The following is a 21,445-nucleotide window of genomic DNA, read 5'->3' as shown; positions in this document are numbered from 1 at the left end:
GGTCGTGTCGGATTACCATCTCATCGGACTTTGAGAGTGAAGGAACAGAGAATGCACTCTGCACCATTGTATTGTGTTTGTGCACTATAATATCTCCTGCGTACTTGACTGACCTCTGTTTAGATAGGCCGCCGTGACTGAAATTCGGCTAGGAAGAGACTCATATAATTAAAATTTTATCATAAACTAACCATCCCTAAATCTTAGTACGACTTATAAAAACACAATTACTGAACTAAATAAAATACACAAACTCAAGTGTGACCAATTTGTCCCGCCGCCGTACAGTCGGCATCTTCAAAGGGCAGGTGAACGAGGGCGAGTTAATTTGGCTGGGGGGCTGGGGGTCACCCCCTCGGTGGATAAGGGGTTGAGTGGGGTCCTGTATTGCCAGGTAACACGCGACGGGGAATACCGTCTGCGTTATTTTAAAGGAAACACCTCAGAAGTTAACTTTAATATTTTTGTGCCCACTCGAGCGTTATATCAATCGAAAGCTTATCTTCTTGATTAAAGTGTGGAAAAAAAAACACGCTAGACTGCCATAATTGTCGTGAGGAATACATTATTGTATAAATACTAAATTCTTTATTTATTTTCATTATTTATCTAATTTTATGGATATTTAAAAGACATTAATCAAATATTAGCAATACTTGTACGTTTGTTTTCTTACAAAAAATATTAATTTGTACTCAAAATCAGTGTTTTTTACAATATTAACTATAAAAGATATTTTGAAATAACAAAATATCGCATAGCACTTTGCTGAGACATTAGATATTAGTTTTCAGAATTGCTAATGACAAATGACATGTCTCCCAAAACGGATCAACACAGAGCTTTCATAATATTGCTTGTTAACAATAGAATAGACGATGGTTCTGGTAGTCAAAGCAGTAGTTTTTATGAGGCGTGGGCTATAATTGTGTTAACTGACAATGTATAATTATCTCTTGTCAGTAGAAACTCTGAATGTCACTTCATTTACTATCAGATCTAGTGGAGTCACTTTGCTGTGTTAATAGAAATAATTCCTTCCCAGACGGGTTCGTATTCAAAAGATCTATTATCTAGATTTTATATGCTAGTGAAAGGCTGGTTAGCTAGGTCAGGGCTCATGTCCTCACCGGTGAGGATCGTGACGCGTTACCCTTCTATTTCCCCTACTTGCCAGCCCGAGCTGGTTACTTCCCGATTTGTACCTTGTTTTTAATATAAATTTTATCCCTAATTTAAAATGTCCATAGTTATATAAGTAATTTCAATAGTTGTTTAGAAATAATAATTATTATTCTTATGCTTTGTTTTGGCGTATCATAAGTGCAACTTTGTTCGCCTACGTGATAAATAAAGTATTTTATTTTATTTTTCACGCAATTTTTTTTTGTAACCTAGCAACATTGGTTTTCGGGGCACAAGTGACCCGCCCCACTCCATCCCTCTTTTAAGAGGACAAAGCCGCCGCGCCAGCCGGGCTTTGATTTTTCTTTTCGGAAAGCTCCTCGCTAACGTTTTACGGTGAATTCTAGTTTTCGAATGCGCAAATATTTGAATAGGTAATGTTTATGTTCTTATTTTTTGGATATGTAGAGTTTCAACAAACGAATTTTATAATAAAAATTTTGATAACAAAGTTCTACCAACATTATTCCTTGCGATTAAACGGGAGTATAATATTATATTCCAATCGTCTATAACGAAAATAAAGGACGCTTTTTCTAGATAACTGGATTATGAAAAACTAATTTACTTTTTCAAAATGAGACTAATATCGCTTGAAATTAATTCAGTGTTTTACGTATTATAAAAGCTCAGACCGAGGCCGCATAAATTTCATTTTAAAGATTCTCACGTTTTTACAATGTAATTAGTTAACCTGCTGAATATCTAATAATGAAACCTACGCTGAAATCCATTCAGCCATTATGAATAATTTGTAAGTCAACAATTTTATAGAATAACTATAATACACTTCAATTATTTAATCCAAACAGCAGCATAAAATTCAAATACTTGCCATTATTCCTAAAACAAACCCCAAAAACATTATATTAGCAAAAATACAACTCAACAAAATACATTTACAAAAGCAATTCAACTGTCCCTTCCACGTGTTTCAATTAACAATTTCCGAACAGCATTTTCAATATCGAGGCTGGCGGCGGCTTCAAAGGCGCGGTCGGGCGCTGTCCGCCCGGGCTGAACACGACAGCCCGCGGACCCCAGCCCTCGGTCTACCACCTGCGTGGCCTTGTGTGTCTGCACTGTTCATTATAGAGAGGTGGTTTGGTTATAAACGATTATTGTACCTACGTATTTGAGTACTATATTTCTATTTATCTATAAAGACCTCTGGCGTTAACCAGACGCTAGCAAAAGCTATTGAGCTACCCTTGACCATTACAAGTTTTGTTCTTTTTTTTTATTTTTATTGCGTTGAATGACGGAGACGAGCTTGTCGTTCGCCTGATGCTAAACGATACGACATGGCATAAACAATAAAAATACCATTCGACACCTTGAATTACAATGTATTGTTTGGTATTCCACTACGCTCGCCATCCTGAGACATGAGGTGTTAAATTTTATTATGTCTACTAGTTACACTGGCTACAATGTCCTTCAAACTGGAACACAACAGTGACACTGCTGTTTGGCGGCAGAAGTAGACATTGCGGTGGTACCTACCTAGGCGGACTGTCACATATGAGAGACCTACCACCAGTAAGTAAAATTAATAGCAAAAATACTTAACAACGCAATCCATATTGCTTAGATAACTTATACATTTCTTATATTCCCACGGGCTTCTTAGCCTCGGAAATCATAGAGTTAGTAGTCCACCACTAGTTCGTTTATCCTTAATTAAAAACAACAAATGTATTTTTGCATGCAAGAAATTATTTTATGAAAATCGACCGGCACACACACAATGCCCTAAGCACATTTCCTCTTACAATAGTAATAGTAACAAAGCATAGGTTTGTTCCCCAGGTCTGCGCGTGACAGTGTTGCCTCTCTGCCGGTTCACCATTTGCACGGGTGTTGTGCGGGACGACTGTTAGTTAATTGCTCTTGTATTGTTGGTTGTTTGGTTTACAAGCTTCATATGTATTCATTTTTGTTCAAGATTTACCCCGTGAAATATTACAAATACACTAAAATAGCGTATATTTTTACTAGAAGTTTAAATTTATCTTGTACTAAATATTATCAAAATCGGTTCAGTGGTTTAGTCGTAAAATGTAACAGATAGGGGTACTTTCGCATTTATAAGTATAGATGTTTATTTTTATAAAGGGGTCGTTAAGTGACAAACGTCCACAAAACGAGAAGAATCATTGCTATGCTATGTCTTTGTGTATTTTAAATCTTCCGTAAGATAAAATTTTTATTCTAAATTATGTTGGTCTAGAACAATATTCCATAGAGCCACGCTGCAGCCACTCTTATTATTTCTCTAATCTGTAATCTGATTTGCCTTACTGTAGTAAAGTGCTTACCGAACCTATACGAAACATCGTCACTAATTTAAAAAAAAAGCAACAAATTAAATTACAAACACAAAAAAATCATCTGCCGTTTTTAAATAAAGAAAACCGTACTTGAGTTAACAAAGAAAAAACAAAAACGACTCGCAGATCGGTATTACTGTGTAAATGGTGTAGACCTCTCGACAAGAGGCACCGGACAAAGCCTGGAGGGCACTCGACCGGCCGTGCCCTATCGCTGCCTCGACCCTCTCGGCCGAAGGGCTTAAAATTGTCTCTGTTTATAACATAATATAGTCAGTATAGCTTCATTTCGCAGCGATGGAATGACTAGAAATAAAATCTGTTCGTTACAGCTAGAGAAATGTATGTAATATTTTTGGTTATGCAAAAAAAACAAATAACCTATTTACTCACTAAGATTTAATTCACAGTATTAAAAATGTTAAATGTTGTAAATTTTGTTCATAAATTACTATATTAGGAGTAAGTTTACTGGTGATAGGTCTCTCATATGTGAGAGTCCGCCTGAGTAGGTACCATCGCAATGTCTATTTCTGCCGCCAAGCAGCAGTGTGTAGTCACTGTTGTGTTCCGGTTTGAAAAACATTGTAACCAATGTAACTACTGGACATAATAAAACTTAACACCTCATGTCTCAGGATGGCGAGCGCAGTGGAATACCAAACAATACTTTGTAATTCAAGGTGTTGGATGGTGTTTCTGCTGTTTATGGGCGTTCGTATCGCTTACCTTGAGGCGAACGGCAATCTCGTCTCGTCATTTAAAGCAATAAAAAATTCGCTAAAACAGACAAAAAATACCGCAGTCTTGTCCAATCTGTAGACCCGTTAAGGGTGTGCCAAGATAAAGGCATTACAAGGAAAGGGCGAGCCTTGAGCCTAACAAAAAGTTTTATACGGAGATAAAAGAAAAGGGTCGGCCGTTTGAGCCTCAAGTGGCCTTATCGGGGCTTTACTCGAAAAAATTAGGAAGCCACTTTCCAACATATGTTTTATATGATAGCGTCGAGAAATCTTGAAACGGAAATCTTTATAAATTTTTTCATGACATAAGTTGCTTAATTAGTTTTCTGATTACACGAAATCGTAGTATTAGTACAAAAACATCTGCTGATTAGTCTGGTTTAAATATATTCTGTTTGTTTATAAAACTCTTATTTGTATATGTATTTCAAGTAAAATATTGTAGTCCTAAAATATAAAATAAAATATCATAGTCCGCCCCTGACCATAAAGGCTGCAAAGTCTTCGCAACGACAAAAGAATATTATAATATAAAACCGCAGCAAAATCTGTAAAATAGTTTTATTTCGATATTAGATACATTTAAACATGAGAAATTATTGAGTAAAATATTTTAAAGCCAAAGCCATTCAAATAATTAGTTTATTCTTTTAAATTACTAACATTGCGATTCATTCTTTAAAAAACAGATTTGATAATCTGAAAAACCCACAGCAAAATGTAAACGAAAAGACAATGTAAAAAATCCAACAAAAAAACTGATTCAGACGTGCGACGAAATAAATTGCACTTTTGCCTAGCTTTCCATTTGGGGAGAATGGGGCAAAACTGGATTATGTCGGCGTCCCCCGGGATCCTACGGGAAGGGAGAGGGAGCGCGGCACAAGTTTGCGTAAGCTGGATGTAATCCCGTTTGCAGGGTCACTGTGGCACGTTACCGACATTGTGTGTTTTGGGTAACTTATGAGCAGACGGTAATGTTAGTAAAGCCAGTTTGCTTTAGTATTAGTTTGTAGAAAAAGTGCTTGAAATGGAGTTTAGAAGTTATTTTCGATAAACGTTTAAATTGGTAAATAATTTTTAAAAATCATGAAAATATTACATATGAAAAATTTGCTTAATAGTTAAATTATCTAATTTTTGCGCTGTAAAACAAGTCGTAGTCATTCAGTACGTATATATCGCTGGTCGTAGTATATAACCTCAAAAAACATCAAAAATATAGAATATAATATTATGATTCTTTTACTATCTTAAATGAGTTGCTCCCCATAATGGTGCTTTATAGATATTAATAATAAGCACAATAAACACATTAATTATAGAAATTATGAGATTAAACAATAAACATGTCATGCCTCAGGGTAGTACAACTGTATATCCCCGCTGTACTTCCAAATTTAAAGTTTTGATGATGTTGCTGCTATGCGCGGCCATGTCACATTAGGCAAGCGGCTAGCTCGTCTCGTCAATCCGTTTTCATAAAAAAAGATATCGATAGGTACTCCAATATGGTTTTACTTTATGTCATATTTCTATAAAAAAGTTCAATAAAAAGCGAGCAATTACTAGATTCTACAAACGAGGTACTTTGCAGAACTCATTAAATTTGCACGGCCTACAAAACAAGACTTGAGATAATTGTACACAACCCGAGATGGGGAGAGTTTGGGTAAATTAAGACATCTGTTAAAAACATTCAAATTTAATCCCTAGCACACAGGTATACGGTTTAATATACCTCGTACTAACCATTCTATGTTTGGGGTAAAATCGACAAATATATCTTGTAAGCAAATATGGATCTTATGTTTGGTAAGTAAGGTTGTTTATATTTGTACGTGTGGTGTAATATTTCGCCACATGTGAAGTTTGGTGTAAATAATGACATCTCGTGTTCGTAACGTTACACAGTGTTGGATGGTTTTGGATGTCGGTCCATAATGGGTGTGGTTGGTTCTTGTTGTAAACAAACATATTGTTTGTTGTCAAGAATGTTTTAGATTACGTTACATAGTTTATAATTGTTTATGTAAATTAAAATTTAAGGTCTAATATACAATGAATGACCAATATTGTTAGATAAGTACTCATCTAACAATGAGACTTCCTCAGTGGCGTAGTTTTACTGCATGCGCGGTACGGCAGCGCTCGACTTTAGAGTATAGGATTTTTAAAACTCATATGCAATAAATCTCGTCTTATCTGGCATAAAATACAAAAACAAATGAAAAACGAACCAGACAACGGCTACTCGAGAAACTAATAAATATCTAACAAAATTGTTATCTTAACAAAGCAATATCTATTCCATCCATGCATTACGTCATAAACTAGTCCAGTACCCCATAACAAGGTACCCGCAGGCATTGAGGTTATCATCTACCCTACTGTCCGATCTACCCCATTGCCCGTAGTACCCCGGGGCAATTTCACCCAAAATGTCATTCTTTGTGCCGTTTGAAATGTCAAGGGTTTTTAGACGCTTTGGGATACAATTGCTTTTATTATTGCATTTGTTATGGCGGGCTAGTTTTATTGCTAATTATGATCGTATTTTAGGGAGATTGATGATAAGGAATATTAATGAGTACAATGATATTATGGATATGATATACACGCAGGTATGAAAAAATATTTGTATATATAAATATTAAAAATTAAATAGTATGATATCGTAGAATCAAGTTATAGACACATAAGGAAAGCTGAATATTTTTAAAGTTGCTATTTAATGAAAATAATGTAAAACGTGTCCACAGATTTTATTTTATTAACTTTTACTCTACCTAAATTAACATATAAAAACCGCGCGCAGTTTTTATCTTCCTTAAATATTCTGCCAAAAATATTTTCTTGCCCCACGAAAATTGTACAAAAATTCAAATGAGCATTGTATGAGATGACATGCTCACGGTCGCTGCCTGCTCCCGGAACTGTCCACAGAATCATTATGGACGCCTCATATCCTACCAGACATAGGGTGAGTGTAGGCTGGACACACACTAAGCGGTTTTTATAAGTATTGTTACTACGAAAAAAAATACTACACTGGTCTTTAGTTTGAGGTAACCCAATAGTCAATAATTGAAATCTGTTGTACTCGCTGCGCGGGATTACAAACATTTAAATGTCTAGTCTGTCTGTCTATTGTGTCGCGATTTAATGTATTAGATCTATTTTATCATAGTGTATCATAATGTTTATCCTACAATAATTTTGAAATAAGAAATAATTTTGCTCAAAGCCCTTTCAGATGCGAAAATCCTCTCGTCAGTTCATTTAAACGATAAGCTATAATTATACTATTTTATTATATTCCTTTTAGCAATCGAATAAGTATTACATTTTTACTTTAGTGATAATAAAATAGGCCACCCTACAGAACCATAAAACTGCTCGTATGAAAACCCCTAAAGCATCCGACTATTAGGGGAATATCCACCATCTTGTAAATATTATTACAATAATGTCACCGCTATCGGACAATGGGATCGGCAATATTTATATTTCACGCTCCATTACGGGCCATGTGCGAACTCCACGTGATAAATGTCGAAACTTGTAATAAATTCGACACTCATGGAGGCATTTATGATAAATTTGCTCGAAACTTCGTCCTTTTTGAAAATAAATTTCACTTTGGTCACTTTTTTAAGAGCAGTCTATTTCTAATATTAGGTTTATCTGTGTGACTAATTTAAAAGAATATCTATTCATAGTTTGTTTTGATTAGTTACTCTAGGTTGTTAACATATTTTATGTTAGAATTGCAATAGACTCGCCCTTATTACATCATGAGCTGGTGGTAGGATATGAGTATCCGACCACTAACAAGGTGTAAAGCACGCTACAGTGCCTAACCTGGGTCGCGTACCGGGATCAACCTCTGTGTATCTGGTGGCCTTATTTCACATCTTATATATTCATTTCATTGTTGTTATAGTGTTTGTGTTTCAAACAGGCCGTCATAATTATGTCCACTGGCGAGATCATCTTTCATCAGTACTAATATGCAGCGGCACTAGATAGCAAGCACAGTGAGTCCCTTTGTCATGTCCGTACAAACATAATCTATGTGGTAAAAATTATGTCCAATATTACGCCTCTATCCACACCCTTAAAGATAAAAGTCATGAATGAATGCTATTCAGTTAGACTTTTACAACACCAAACCAAAAGCAATCAATACATTGCCTTTTCAAAACAACATCTGTATTCAATAAATGTTTGGAACCGCATAACAAAAGTAACACCAAACAAACTTAATCCCGGTTTTAATGAACCTCTCTCCCCAGCCGAAGGGTTACAACTAGGTATTATACCGCGGATTTACTCCAAAATACATTCGTGTTACAGCGACATTGTTGAAACAATGACACTTTAATACAAAAATTCAACATCAAATAATTATAATTATAATTAAACATCGATCCATCACACTTACCAGCAAGTACTTTAACATGCCCATGTGAAAAAACACCTCGTGTCAATAGTAATTTAATTAGATATGGATGATGTTTTCAATTTGTTTCTTGAGTTAAACAATCTATACTTTCTATACTTATAATAAATCTGTAGAGAGGTCAATTCTGTACATTAAATATATTTCCAAAATAACTATCAGGGGGTGATTAGGGATCGATACTGATGCCAAAAATGCAATTAGTAATTTTTTTTTTTCTGTCTGTCTGTCTGTATAACCGTTATAGAAACAAAAACTACTTGGCGGATTTTAACGAAACTTGGTACAATTATTTTTTATACTTCTGAGCTGGTTATAGTATACTTTTCATCACGCTACAATTAATAGGAGCAGAGCAGTGAAGGGAAATGTTGGGAAAACGGGAGAAGTTACTCCATTTTTTAAGCTTCCGTCGCGTGTGCAAACTTAATGGTTAAAGCTACACAGAAATCATGTATGACGGCAATGTTCTCCTTAAAATTATATTAAAAATATCCCACGACAGCATATGTCTATTTTTTATAGTTGACTCACAATTACAGGTGTAACTCCCAATAGCTTAGCAGTTCGAAGCTTTCTCATTATATTTGTCTACTCTTACGTTTATAACACTCTCAGTCATCCCTAATTAAAAAAGTTAACATTATTAAATATTCCATAAAAAAGAAACATAGAAATCGGTATAGAAACACCAAAGTTATATATGAAATACGCCAATAATAAGCCATCACGCGTGAATACTGAATCATGCTATATGCTTCCTTCGATTTCACCAGGATCCCATCATCAGACCCTGACCGGACAATCGGACCACCTGCATACCACCATACATTAAAAAAACATCCCGACAAATTGAGCACCTCCTCCATTTTTGAAGTCCGAAATCCACGCGGGCGAAGCTGCGGGCGGAAGCTAGTATTAAAATAAATTGACCAAGTTTTAGGTTAATAAATTATAAATATTAATTCTTAAAACTCTTAGTTATTTGTCAACACTGTCGACAACTAAATAAACCATTTCTACTTATAAAACGTATATCTGAAAGGTTATATTGAATTTGGTTCGTCCTTCATAACTCAGTGGAAGAGGTTTAAATCACTTTACAACTTAAAAATTTTATACATTTACTAGCGACCCGCCCCGGCTTCGCACGGGTGCAATGCTGATACTAAATACACTACAGAAAAACTGTGAACGTTGTATATAAAAACATAGCTGCCCGCTCTGGCTTCGCACGGGTATAACATAACAAAATAACAGTATTTCTCCACTATTTAATGGATATTATTATACATATAAACCTTCCTCTTGAATCACTCTATCTATTAAAAAAACCGCATCAAAATCCGTTGCGTAATTTTAATAGATTTAAGCATACAAAGGGACATATGGACAGAGAAAGCGACTTTGTTTTATACTAGGTAGTGAAATGGCTCAAACGAATAACTAATGATCTCTTCTTTATAACTATAACTTGTAACGAGTATATTATATCGACGGTTAAAATGCTAATTAACTTAAGCAAAATTTTTACGACACTAAATTTCATACATGTTTAAAAACAACACTTTTTTATATATTTTTTTAACGTATTTAAAAATTTTCTAAAAAAATGTCGCTTAAGTAATTAACCTTTCAACCGTAGATATGGATGGAACATATTTGATATGTCTGTATATAAACAAGACGAACGAATCGCTCGCCGCATTGTTTGCTTTTAAATAGCAGCACAGAGTTAAAATTCACAATATCCATTACACTAGCTTCAATAACTTTCCCGAAATGCCTGCATATTATTTGCAGAAATAGATAAATGGTTAGTACAAACAGACTCACATATGACAGATCTAATAATACATTTTCCACTAACTACAATATCCGTAGTATGCAACTATTAATTCAATATTTTTCCAACGTACAAACACACATCCCTTCGTATTAACTATGCCCATTCTCCCCCGACTTACGTTTATTAGTGTTGTACCCGCAAGCATTTAACAGCGCGCGGTGTCGGAACACTGCGGGTGACGGCAACAGAGATTACAAAGAGGGGATTGTCGGCTTTATTGGTATATTTTATATTCGAAACTATTAAATCTGTAACGTCTTAGTACATCTGTCTCGGTGGCGTAGTGGTATTGCGACGATTACGACACCGCTCTACGGTCTCGGATTAGAATCCCTCGTTGGGTAAAATGGTTTGAATTTTCTAATCAGTATCAACCCAGAGTCTAAAATTTGTGCTCGATATGTCGTAGGTCCCTCATCATGGGATGGAAGATACTTGGCGAAGACTGGGAATCGTGGTTGCATCTCCGCCTACCCCTACAGGGATAAAAGTGTGATGTGTGTGTGCCATAATAATAAAAAAAAAAAACAATTAAAATCGTGCAAATAGTTCTACATTTTAGTAGTTAAAATATACAACTATTTGAAATACTAAAATGCGAGACTAAATTACATACTTTATAGGAAGCTGTGAAAATGGTCTTCAGTCTTATTTGCTTTGTGCATTTTAGTCTCAAATTAGCATTTTAATGGCCTTTTTGGTGCTGGCACAGAACCGAGCAGCGACCAAACGCATACTAAAAATTCTTCATAGTGGTAACAAAGAATCGCCTTACCGGGTAAGCTAGTTTACGTCTCCTAATATGGACAATGGACAACCACGACACACATCAGTTGCAAAAGGTGAAGTTTTCAGAAACGGAATCCAACGCCACATATAAGTACTAGTAGGCATAAATGTGATCAATTTTTTTAATGACGATTAGATTTTAAATAAATTATGAAAGGGAAGTCGGCAGCAATTGGATTATACAGACCCATCGACACACATTATAAGCATGTAGCTGAAGCAAGATAAATGAAAAATCGTTGCTGGTTTACAACAAACATATAATTAAAGGTCTTATATAACTGAGTTCCTAAAAAAAAGGCGATGTAAGTAATAATTTATTAAAAAAAAAACCTACCAAAATTTTCCACTGAATTTACTAGATTTTAGTTGAACTATCCCCACAGTAGGACATTAGCATAAAACTGCGAACAATTACGGATGTAACAAATTAAAATCACAATGGAACAGAGTGTGTCGGATACATTATCAAAGGTAGTATTTCAAAGGAACAATGGTCACGTACGCAAGGGCGGGGGGCGCTGGGCCCCGTCGGAAACGGTTAGTTACGGGGAGATAAATGGCCCGGGGGTCTGATTGTGCGAGTGGGCGCACTCGTGACCAGAGTAGAAAATAGTTTGGGGGGCATTTACAAAAATAGTCTAGTATAGGTTTATTAGTCTACTGTAGTTTGGTTGACTGTGCGGTCAGTACGGGAATATAATTGATTTTTTAAATTATATCCGCAATATGAAATATTCGTACTCTTTGATAAAGAATTACTAAAGATATTACTAGCCAACTACTAGTCACTAGTACCTCTATCTACCACATAGAAAATATAGGTGTGACATTAATTATCTAAATCCAGATATAACTCTTTCTCAGTTTAGTTTTGTTACAAGGAATAGTATAAGACTAACCAATATGCCGTCCAATGAAGCGATTTGCGCGGAACATTATCGAAAAGCCCATAAAATTTGCAACACTCCATTACACTGCTGTCGGTGTGAAATGTTATCCGTTCATCCCCCACCCAATTACAACGTCCCGTCCTATCGCGGGAATTTATCACTGCTGTCAAAGCAAGGGGCGACCCATTGTGGGCCACCGTAGGAAATATGACAATTCATTATTGACACGCTTTTCAAATTGTTTATGAGTGTTTGATTAGCTTCGATTGTATGTCATTTTTTAGTCATTAGTGTTATTAATAAGCATTTAGTACGTGATCTCGCAAATCGATATATTTACAGAAATTAATATTTTCATATGAAGGCAATTTAAAATTCATTACCTTTGATGGTTGTGTACAGAAAAAGCTTTCAAATTAATAAATAAAGGACATTTCAAAGTTAATAGTACCAATAGATTTAAAATCGATATGACGACTAGAATAAATTACGCATAAAAACACGTCAACATATACGTAAACTCACACAAATGGTTGTTAAACTAATACGTACCTACCTTATACCTAATTGTCCTATATTATATATTGCCTTCTGCGGAGTACGGACCTCATTCAATGCTAAAGAGTTCTTAGGCCGTGCTGTACTACCAAGCTGGCTATTTGCGGGTTGGCAGACTCTACATAACTTCGAAGTTCTTTTTGTAGAGTTCTCACAGAGATTTCCTCGCGATTTTTCCCTTCATCATATACATTAATTTTATATTGCCAAAGTAGGATATAAGCCATACTGTATCGAGCATAACTCCATACTTATGCAGGTAATATGCTCTTAAATTGTAGAACTTCATATTAATTTGACCTGAAGAAGCTAAGACAATATTTCCATAATCATATTATGTAAAATTATTTTAATAACAAAAGCAATCATTACATTAAAATTATACTAAAAAAACTGGCTAAAAACCATTCCAATATTGAATGTACTGTTAAACCTTATTTAATATTACGAAGGTTTACTTTTTATAAAAACAAAAGCATAGAACATTTAATATACAGAGAATAAAAGCGTACGTAACAATATCAAACCAATTATTTCCAGTATTCGCAAACGCAATAAATACATAATGAGGCAATTCCGACAGAACTAAACATACCTTGTAGTATCATTCTAGTACTTGAAACGGTTCAGACGCGAAAGCGTTTATTATTTAGAGCTCGCGCCCCGCCTAGCGCCGCACCGAGCTATATCGATCCAAACACCTTTATTTGCACGCGGGTATTTCGGAATTCTATTTTTACTGTACAAGGTTGCAACTTTAGTCTAATATAGCTTTGAATCACAGTGTAGATTATGGAATCTATCTAATTTGATCATTAAACTTGATTCTTAGGAATTTTAGTCTCTGTTTAGTTTTACTCGTAATATTTTTTATTCCATTTTTTTATACGTATGTAAGCCATTTCGTTTATATAATGTTGTTTGTTATTAATTTATTATAAATGTATAGTTTTAGCTTCTTGTTGACACATTATGGTTAAAGCTGTGTATACCTATAATAGGAATGCATGCGTCACAATATAACCTGTATGATAATATACACTGTGTTTTGCTGTTGGCGTACTAAAAGCACATGGACTAATTTAGGTCAATTTCGTCATAGGATAGCAGTTGAAGACAAAGCTCAATTCTATTTGTATGGATATCATCGAAATATGTAAAGAAAAACATACCTCAATACTATTGAATATTTAACGTTCAAAACAAATTCGAATATAAAATGCATTGCCATCTTTGCTGTCACCAATAGCTTAATAAACATATGAAACTGGTATCTGGTGTATCATTTGACGGCGGAGCTAAAAGCATTTCTCTATATCTGTCAATCAGTGTATCTGTTTAGCATACTACACGGGTTTGGTCTCACGCCCGCGGCGCATCAAATATTCATAACCGGGGGACCTCTCTAACCCCCCCCCCCCTGGGAGTGGAACTACAGCGTTCTCTGTTTTAAATTATTGTATATTTTTGAAATAATTATTTTAACCTATCTATATATGAAATTTTGCATGAAGAACAATTAATTATAACTGCATACAACTGAATTGTATACGTCATCATGAGATATTAGTCTAATAGCTCTAATTACATGAGGTGCTATGAACTTTAAACTGGAACATTAGATATAAACCATACGCAAGGACTGTATCATAAAAGACCTAGTGCCTAATACATAGAGACAAAATTCCCATGACATTAAGTCCGCCTATACCTTGCGATTACTCAAATATATTCAAAAACTTCACATAAATATATATATTTTTATAAAATATATTCATACCTTTACCTACAAAGACAAAACGACGTAGAAACCCTCAAACCACTCTAAAACAAAACAGTACAATAACCAGCAATAATTTGTTAACATCCCTGCCGCCCCCCTCGCCCCTTCGCGTAATTGCATCAATTACAGGGTCCCGCGTTTGGTTCCCGCTCGCGTTACACTCGTTACGGCGTACTCTAATGGATAACTATTTCCAGTTAATTTTTCCCCGTAATAGAATTATTTATGAGCAATTTGGGGGATTGTCTTCGGGAAAATTTTCGGTTTGAGTAATTATTTACTGTTAGATAATTTGACGTCAAAATGTTTATATTTTATATAGGTATCTGAGTGATGAAACAAGAAAGTTTAGTGTTTTCAAATAAGGCCTCTATCTAAAAAAACAGTAGTACTATAACTATGACGATATCAGCGGGGCCCAGATACGGTACCCAGAAATAACCAGACTAAAACCAAATTTTAGACCTTTGACCCGGTTATAGAATATCAACGGGGCCCAGACACGGGACGCAGAAATAACCAGACTAGAACCAAACCTTTGGCCTAGTTATAGATGCACACAACAAGCACATAAAGACTACGATACTTACACCATCAATATTTTAAAGTGCAAGTCGCGTGTATTTGAACTGCCTTCCAAAAATCAACTCATAGAATTAAAAAGACTTCCCGACAATCGCGGTAAGCAGTATACTACAATATAAGGCTACTGGTATACGATACAACCCATATCTCTCGTTAAAGATTTATGAACTACTCACGATGACACGAATATATAAAAAAACACATTATATCCGTAACATAAACGGATACTTTTTCATTTCTTTAATGCACATCCAACAGAAAGCTTTTTACGATCATTCATAACCATAATTTGACCGACGTTACCTCGTAAATTCGGTATACATTGCTCTTCAAACGTGTGACCTGATTTAGCTGTTCCATAGAAATGCTTCAATGTATGTCTACGTGAGGAACGTCGTGCGAACAAATTGGATTTGTAACTCATTGAACGAGATCGCATCAGAAATCGTTTTATTTCGCTCGCACCTGGGGGGAAACGATGTAATTCGATTTAGAAATAGGGTCCTATTAAATAAAACATGTACGGTTCAAAAGTGTAGACATGCTGATAAAATTAAAGCAGAAAGATCAGCTGCTACCTTACGACATCAGTAAAATACTTGTATAGAAAAATAAGCGGATTAAAATGCTTAAAGTGCTATTAAAAAGTATTAGTAAAATAATTCATAGATAAATCTGTTTTGTCCTTTTTATATCTGATTTAAAGCTGTAGAGTTAGGTAGTTACGGTCATCTGAGACACCTATATTGTCTTTATTGAAGTCACGAGATGGGCATCTAACTCGCTTGATGGTAAGCGATACAACCGTACATAAACAGTAGCTACACCGTGAAGAACTTTGAATTACAAAGAACTGCGAGCGACTCTGAACTCAGTGTCATGAGACATAAGCCGTTAAGTCTCAATCCCATAATTACACGGGCTACAATGTTCTTTATACCAGAACACAACAGTGCATGCCCACTGCTGCTTGACGGTAGAAATAGAAATTGCGGTGTACCTACCCAGATGGCCTCCCGCATACGAGGTTTCTACCACTATGCGAACCAAAATTTTTCGTTAACAATAAAATTATTATTGAGGACTAAATAGTCAAGACGATAGAAGATGAGGAAAATTCTTAAGTTTTGTATATATTTCAAGAGTACTGTCTCTCTTTCTCTCCTTCATGATACTTTAAAAAACAAACAAGCAAAACATAAAAAGGCAAGCAAATATCAAAGAGCACTTTTTACAAGTATGGGAACCCCAAATCAATTCCCAATTTTATTGCCAATCAAAAAACCACTTTAAATCATCGCATTAGAGACGGTAATAAAACGTTTAAAATTTGCCAGGGTGCAGCGCTAACGATAGACAAACATTTGCCAAACAATACCTTGATTGAATAAGGGTATGACGTCACGGTGACTGCGCAAATAAGGGTGAAGCTTTGTGCTGTATGTATTATTGACAGTGAAATGAAGTAATCGGGAATTTGAGTTTTAATAACGTTACATTTAAGACTAATATAATTAAGGTGCCATAGGTAGTTAGGATAGCGACCACCGTACACAAGGTGTTAAAACCCACCATAGTGGCCCACGTAAGTGTGTCGCGTTCCGGGATCAGCCTATATATCCAGTTCCAACACGCCGGCATAATTGTATCGACTGTCAGAGGATAATCATCTTTCGTTAGTAGACTTTCTATTGGATCCTACTTCACTACTATCAGGTGCAATGGAATCAATTTGGCGTGCTCATATAAAAACGTATCCTTTCTTTTAAAGGTAAATGCCTTTAGACCGTATTTAAAAATGAAGAAATTACTTTTATTCATTGAACATAACCTCTTATTTGATAATAAGCTCCATAGATACCGAAGACTGCCCATAAATGACACCAGATTGGATTTAAAATCAAATTGTTACAAGGAATACAATAGATGCCAAGTTGCATAATAAAGTACTTCGATAATAATATCAATTGATAACAATTGCATATCGAAAAGCAATTGATAACAATTGCATATCGAAAAGTAGTTTGTAATAAAGTTCTGGGTGGAGTGGCATTTTATAGTAGGGTTACAATTAGTCATAAAAACTTGCTTGTGGTATCATATAGTTACAAAAAACATCTCAAGTCAATACTTTACTATACAAATACTATAATTAAGGCTTAAAAGGGAGTAAACTACTGGACTGTATTCTGAATACTCTAAAACGTGTCAAATGTGTGCCAAAGTGTTCCAATTAGTTCAGTTTGTTTTGAGGATTCGTTAATTGCCGTCACATAATTGGCACCATCTACTCGACTTGGCACGTGGCCAGATCCACTGGCAATGTAGAGCTGCTTGGAATCTAGTGACTTGATTGTCTGCTGTACCTGGTTACTCTTGGATTCCATTAATTGTCTAGTTAAATAACTTTTCAATATAAGTTAAACTTGTTGGCGGCAACAATATTTGATAGAGCATTGTATTTAAAAACGAGAGCGAATATATAATATGAATACTATTTTTACGTAACAAAAGCTTACCGTCTCATGGAAATGTAACCTAAATGTTTAAAAAATTTTAAGCTTAGTTCGGGATCAAATTCAAATCAAAAGCAAATAAAGCTAACGCTTTTGAAAATGTCGGTTGTAATCATCTACAAATCTTAAACGTCTAAATATTCTGGACTAAGAAGAGACACCAAGTTTTTTTTTTCATCAGTAATATTTTGGCCGTATTAATAGATCCAAACCAGTGTCGTTCTAAAGTGCATTATCGTTTTTTTTTTTTATTTGACAGCTGATTTTAATTCACTAGATAGCACCGACTCAGCTGACACCAGCCGTTCAAATGTCATAAGTTCTATTAAAAAATTGTTCGGTATGTTTACTTAAGACCCAACTCAAAGTTGAGATTGGTTTATCAATACTGCCCTCCAGTGGCGAATGGTGAAATTTTCCCAATAGGGGTTGACGCATCATATATCTACTAATGTCTGCAAATGATACTAATGATAAATAGATTTTACATAAGTTCAAAAGGTAAACCGGCAGGAATCAGGCCATATGGACCCTTCATCACTGTAGGCCTTAGTAATATATACATAAGTAGTTCGACTGACCTGAGTCTCTGAGCTGCAGCGAGCCGACCTTGTTGGTGAGGTAGCCACGGATGGAGCTCGCGACGCGCGATGGCGAGGCGGCGGCAGCGCCCCCCCGCAGCGCGCCTTGCAGCCGCCCGAACAGCGCCCCCTCCGCCTCCACGGTCGGGCCAACGGGGCGAAGCCCCACACCAGTAGAACCCGGAGTAACCTACCACCCGACTTCACTAGTCGACTCTACTTTATCGATATTGCTACTAGTTATCAGTACTTGACTTATAGTTTATGTTAATAGTAATTCAGTGCATATTTTGATATGTATCGGTGTTGGTTCAGTGCTCGACCATGGTGCGCCAGTGTTGTAGGTCTGCAACAAATATTATTTAGTTAGTCTCTTGTTAGTAATAGGATTTCGTGATGGTTGAGTTATCCCTCGCCTACTACGCAGACATTACGCGGGTTACTTGGTCACAGAACTTCCAAATTTGTTATGAAAAATTCTTAGACACTCAAGTTTCCGGATAAAATTTCTCTACGCTATTAAACCGAGAGATAAACTACAGTGAAAACTTGGAAAGCTCTCAATAATCAGAAAACGGAAGCTACTAACTGTCCGACCCTAATGAAGCAATAAAAAAACTATCAAACAAAGAATATTCTCAAATCCCTCGTCTCACAGAAGAGGCTGCGAACGGATGTGTACCGCCGGAAACCGCCACTCGGGCCACTTCCGGCCGCCATTGCCGGAAGCAGACGAGCTCTACGACTTCCGAGGCGCATTGTGAAACGCACTGTAATTTTCAAAACTGCACGTTTCGACTTTGAGTTGAAAGGAATATGTTTATTACGTTAAAAAAAAATTATCTTTTGAGACTATCCCACTGCTGTCTAATGTAATTCATGTAACCTAGACTATACAGGCATGTGTATTTTGGACATCGAGCAATGAAATTAAGCTCTAAAAATCTTATAATTTAAACCTAATGAAGAAAGAAATCGAGTAAAAATATTTGAAATTTTGTAACATAATGCAGACTCTATAGCTCATAACATTTCAAAATCTAAACATGCCTAAAACAACAATACCGTTTCTTAACTCCACTCGGAGTTCGATTGTGTTTATTTTTTCTAATACTTAATTTCGAAGAATGATCACTTGATTTGCGATAGATTATAAACGCCTAGTCTAGCAAATTGTCAGACAGTTATAATTTACCAAGAGCCTCTTTAGAAAATCTCTTAATAAGAACACTTGACCTATTTGCGACTATGCAGTGAGTAAAGTGATAGTCAAGACAACGCTCAATTTATATATTTATGAAGGTCGATAAAATATCTTCGCGTTTGTTTGAATGAACAGAAACAACTTAATTTTGGTAGCGTTTTTGTACTAATAAACGCCTAACATGATTTAATTATAACATTATTATGATTATGAAATTTTTAGCATATATCTTGAAAATGTGTAAATAGGTGATTCAAAATATGGACAATTAAAGTAGATAATTGTCTTCCCAGAGCAGGAATAATTTATTTAAAGTAAAGATAGAGAATTGCTTAAGTAGAACTGACTTTAGAAGATTTTATTCACAAATCCGGTGTAGCATACTTTAATAGAAAAGCACTAAGCATTTACCCCTGCCTAAAATTCATAATTAATCAGAGAATGAACACATTCTTTTTTGCTTTAAAAATTGTGCTTGAGTAAGGCAAAAAAATGGATAGGTATAACTACTTAAAAATGAATACAGTTCCATTATTCAAGCAGAGAACCCCGTCGGAGACATAATCTAAGTACTTTTATACATATTATACGTAAAGATATATATTAAATATCAATTCATATGTGTTTAATCACGTAAGAAACAGTTTGGTGTATTAAACATCAAAACTTATTTCGATTAACACTAGTATTAGTAGCTTCAATACGATTTTAATCGAATTAATATGCAATACATGTTATAATAAATTACTTAAATAAATTACATGATAATTAAATGTATTATCAACGGCTACATCATCCGTAGCACGCGCGTAGCACTTGGCAGAGAGCTACGGGCGCTACGTTTTACGTAGCTGATTGAACGCGTTTACGTAATAAACATAATATTTCAAAATTGAAAGTATATCGGTCAGAAATTATCATATCATATCATAAGAGAAAATACAATATGGAACGAATAAATAAAATTCTTAATTACAATAGTACTAATTCCTTTCGTCGCACAATACAATTTCAATATCAGAAATATTAATTTGTTAAATAAATTGTAAAATGAAGTGTTCATTTAAAGCACCAGGATAAAGTATTTCAACTTAAACAAACGTTTAATTACACAATGCGACAAGTTTTATTATATCAGCAAATAAAAATATTTTTATAAGACTACTAATATTAAAAAAAATATACCCAAAGTAATAACTTTAAAGAAATGAAACGAATTATTGAATATAAACACATAATTAACGTATCAGGCTATGAATTATAAGTATGTACAATAAGAGAGTAAATTTAAAATTTTGAGATAAATCAGACAAAATAAAGGGGATATATGAAAAATATACCCGTCTCCCTCGCACTCGCAAACCTACGCAATACCACTGTCGCACACCTATTACGTAACTATTACATAACTCAATCACAGATTAAAAATAAAACATCAAAAATAACACATACAGCTAACACTACGCCACTACATTCGGAATTCAAAACTGACTACGAACGTTCCAAATTCAAATAACTAAACATAACCGTTACATTTATAGAAAAAAATATTGACCTTTATTTTGTGTCGGGTCTTGCTTGGCACACCTGGGATCACCTCGCCCAGACTGGCATCCCGTGCCAGTGAGCCTGAAAAGGCTCTATTGGCATGCGCACAACGGGCCGTTCCGATTGGTTAGCTTGCTGTTGTGACGTCACATTCGACTCGCCAATGGCAGAAGGCTGAAAATTTCACGTAGGTATGTTCATAATAGTCGATAGCTAAAAATATACCCTGAGGGCGTTGTGTTAGGCGCTGGTCGATACGCCACTCGCGGCGTACATTTATCTCATTATAATGGCAGTTTCGACAGCGTAAAATATATCATATCTCGGTCTTATTATGGGTTTAGTGTCAGTGTCAGGGAATATTGGGGTTCCTACGGGTTATCGATACATTTTGCCTTTATCTTACATTCTGG

At 35.3% G+C, this 21,445-nt stretch overlaps 1 protein-coding gene across 1 annotated transcript in view; it reads right to left on the bottom strand.

The window, feature by feature from the left end:
- LOC115442231 (vesicular acetylcholine transporter) overlaps positions 1–21,102 on the bottom strand; it is a 60,871-nt gene extending 39,769 nt beyond the window's left edge. Inside the window, exons 1-2 of the mRNA XM_030167237.2 lie at positions 21,040–21,102; positions 18,281–18,626 (exon numbers count right to left, since the gene is read on the bottom strand). The gene's annotated coding sequence lies outside the window, so the exon portion shown is untranslated. The remainder of the gene's footprint in view (positions 1–18,280; positions 18,627–21,039) is intronic.
- Positions 21,103–21,445: the final 343 nt, after the last annotated feature.

Source organism: Manduca sexta, chromosome 21 (assembly GCF_014839805.1).
Source record: "Manduca sexta isolate Smith_Timp_Sample1 chromosome 21, JHU_Msex_v1.0, whole genome shotgun sequence".
Lineage (NCBI taxonomy): Eukaryota > Metazoa > Arthropoda > Insecta > Lepidoptera > Sphingidae > Manduca > Manduca sexta.
This window is presented reverse-complemented; position numbering and strand designations above follow the sequence as displayed.